The sequence below is a fragment of the Molossus molossus genome, unplaced genomic scaffold (assembly GCF_014108415.1).
Source record: "Molossus molossus isolate mMolMol1 unplaced genomic scaffold, mMolMol1.p scaffold_m16_p_13, whole genome shotgun sequence".
NCBI lineage: Eukaryota > Metazoa > Chordata > Mammalia > Chiroptera > Molossidae > Molossus > Molossus molossus.
This window is the reverse complement of record NW_023425348.1, coordinates 65,298,229-65,301,779: the sequence shown is the minus strand read 5'-3', so window position 1 is coordinate 65,301,779 and position 3,551 is coordinate 65,298,229. Positions and strand designations below refer to the sequence as shown.

The following is a 3,551-nucleotide window of genomic DNA, read 5'->3' as shown; positions in this document are numbered from 1 at the left end:
CTATAAAGAACCTATGAAAAGGAGCTTACTTTTAGGCTAAGAAAAACGTCTCACACTGGACATACAGAGTAAATCAATGAGTTCCTCTGAGAAGCAGGACTTTAAAAGAAGGAGGAAAATAACTAACAGTCTACTAGAATTATTATGTCTTTCTTTCCCTTTTACAATCACCCAGCAAAACTAGAAAGCCTCAAAATAAAATTCTTGACATCTTCAAAAAGATTACCTGAGACAGTGAAGACTACAAAAGCTTAGGGAGAAGAAATAATTAGCTTGGGTCTTGGTGAGTAAATGGTAAAGCTGAAGCTTGAATTAAGAAATTACTGCTTCCAAATCCATGATCCTTCCTTCTAGCATAAGTGGAAATTTTGGACAGCATATGTAGAATTTTGTTTCCAATCCTATGATAAGTGCCTCCTACTCTTAGGCTACTAACAACAACATATAAATGGCATTGCTCTTCTGATTTTGCTTTATTATTTATTTATTTACATTGACTTTTAAGGGCTTTTACTTACTAGAAAAGTACAAAGCATCGTTTTTAAAAATATGGATTAGGGAGTCACCTATGACCACATTTTTCTGTACGTTGTGGACATATAACTCTTGGGATGAGATTAATGCAACATTTCACATTGAGACAGAACAATGAGGGAAAAGGAAGGCAGAAAGTAAGCGAGGAGGGTGCAGAAAGCTGAAGTCACCAAGCAGAGAAATCAAGTGACTTGGGAAGTTCAGAAGAGTAAAACAAAAAGGGGGTGATGAAAGGGGGGCCTGAGAAGACTGGGTGCATTCTCAAGTTTTTAAAGAAGGTCATCATAAAAAAGTGAAATACAATGTACTGACATTGGATCTACCAGTGGCAAAATATACATTTAACTTGTTTTTTCTCTTCAAACTAGTAAGGAAAGCAGAAGAAAGAGTGAGGAGCCACAGAAAAGAGTATATTTCGTGTGCTCACTTCGGCAGCACATATACTAAAAGTGGAACGATACAGAGAAGATTAGCATGGCCCCTGCGCAAGGATGACACGCAAATTCGTGAAGCGTTCCATATTTTTAAAGCTGTGGTACATATACACAACGGAGTACTACGCAGCTGTAAGAAAGAAAGATCTCTTATCCTTTGAGACGACATGGAAGGACCTGGACAGTATTATCCTAAGTGAAATAAGCCAAGCAGAAAAAGACAAGTATCATACAATCTCACTTATTTGTGGAATATAATGAACATAACAGTCTGAGGAATGGGGTAGTCCCAGAGACGTGGAAGTGGGGTACAGACTGACAGTCCCCAGAAGAGGGGGTGGGGAGAGAGATAAACCACAGAACTTATATACATGTGTGCATGAACAATGGACATGGACAACAAAGCTGGGGACAGGGCGGGGAGGGAGGGGGAGGGAGAATCAGTGGGGGAAAAAGGAGAAACATCTGTAACAAAAATAAATTAATTAATCAAATAAAAAAAAGAGTATATTTCACAGAAGTATGTATGAAAGGTGTGCTTGAAATCAGGATCAAATTCGCATCGGTGATCAAAGAGACTAGTGAGACCGAGCCACGCCAGGGGCCTGGAAAGGACAGAGTGACCCGAGCTGACGTGTGCACTCTCTGCTGGATCCTAGCTCGCGGGACTGGCGCTCCTGGAGAAGGGGGCCTTGGTTGTCATCTAGTCGAGAATTCTTTGATATAAATGGAGAAACTGAGGTCCAGGGACTTAGCCAAGTTAACAAACTCAAACATTCTGATTTCTCTTTCCGTTACAGCACACTGCCTTTCATTTGTATCCAAGTTCTATTTAGCTCACCCCTAAATAGATATAAATATAGCTATAATATAGATACATATGTCACTTATAAAAAATTGATCTCATCTGTTTTTTTTAGCTAGTTAGTAGATTGTATAGCAAAGTACAAAGTGAGCAGGGATAGGAGTGGCATAACCCTTGCTTAACCCTTATCTACTCCCTGTTTCCTCCAAGTTTTCCAACTCATTGGAAGATCAGCCCTGTAACCCCTTACCAGCAGCCTGATAAACCCAAGGCGGGAGCATGTAAGGATCAACCAGCCCACTGAGTCAGAGATGAGCAAGTGTTCTACATGTAATACCTCAAATGGCATTCCCCTATTTCTATTCTGTTAATACTGATCTTTAAGTGAATTGTATTATATGTCACTAAAAAGCCTTCTAAGAAGTGTCCTGGATATTAATTATGAATACATATATAGACTAGCCTGGCAGTCAAAGGTCTTATGTCAGTTTCACTGCTCATTATGCTGTGAGACATTAGGTTTTTGTTTAATATTTCTGTGCTGTGAGATTCTTTCAGGATAATAAAACAAATAATGTCTATTATCCGTCCACCTTGATATTCTGTAATCTGGTACAGAATGATAGGAGAGCACCCTCTGCGGACCTACAGCAACACGGAAGCCCCGCTTCTCACTCCCAGTGCCCAGATGCTGTGGCTCCACCCACACCGCTCCACCTCCACCCAATCTTCAAACACAAGCAAACATAGCACGAACTGTATGCTATGCTATGGACTCTTTACGCATAAAACTGGCAGTATGTGCTGGTCTTTGCTTATTTCCTTAATGACTTTCAGATCATTGAGGAGTCAGATCACAATTGCTTAGCCAGCCAAACACAAACCCGGATCTTCACACTGCACTTGAAGACCTGGACGAAATGTATTTCTACTTATTGGGAAGCTACTTAAAGAGAGGTCTTCATAATCACCACTGGCAACCCTGTTACAAAAACAGGAAAATGTATTTAGTCATTGAAAAATAATAGATAAAAACATAGGAATTCAAGAATAAAACTTATTTTTGGCCAAAGACTGCTATAGCAGTTTCTTTTAGTCCCCCACAAATATTAATCAAATATATTTTCAAAAAATATCTGAAAGAAAATGCTTTTTTTTTGGCTGGCAAGATAAAGTTTGAATGTTGCATCTCTTCCCTTTACCTTAAAGTTGTTAATTCAACAAACATTTACTGAGATCTAATATACATAGACATTATACAAGGTGCTAGGAATACAAGTTTGAATAAGGTAGAGTTTTTTTCTTCAAGTCCAATCTATAGTGACAGAAGCAAGACTCTAAAATAGAAATCTGGACACATTTAGGGCTAAAATAGAGCGTTTTATAAGGTGTCACTGAGAACATAGAATAGGTGGCAATTAATTATGCTTGAGAGACAAGGACAATTTCACAAAGAAGCAGTCTTGTTAAGTAAGATTTTCCCCAGAAAGAGTGGACGTTTCCCTGGTGAGAAGGGCAGACAGGGAATCCCAGGTCATGCTGCCACATCAGTCAGTCGCTGGCTAGGGGCCACCCTGGTGGAAGTAAGGTAGAATGTAAATGTGCCCGCCCTTCGCGGGGTCTCTGCAAACGCAAGGCAGCTCCAAGAGCAAAAAAACAGTCCTCAAAATGAGTCACAGATGCAGGTATGAGAACAAAAGCTGGGAAATAAGGAAATAAACTGAACATAAGGGGTTCTGGGCAGAATACCAATGGTATGTGCTACCGCAGTCAAAGTA

General features: G+C 39.8%; 1 non-coding gene across 1 annotated transcript; it reads left to right on the top strand.

The window, feature by feature from the left end:
- The first annotated feature begins 953 nt into the window (after positions 1 to 953).
- On the top strand, positions 954 to 1,060 carry LOC118629223. Its single transcript, XR_004959444.1, has one exon. It is a non-coding gene; the product is annotated as a U6 spliceosomal RNA (small nuclear RNA).
- The last annotated feature ends 2,491 nt before the right edge of the window (positions 1,061 to 3,551 follow it).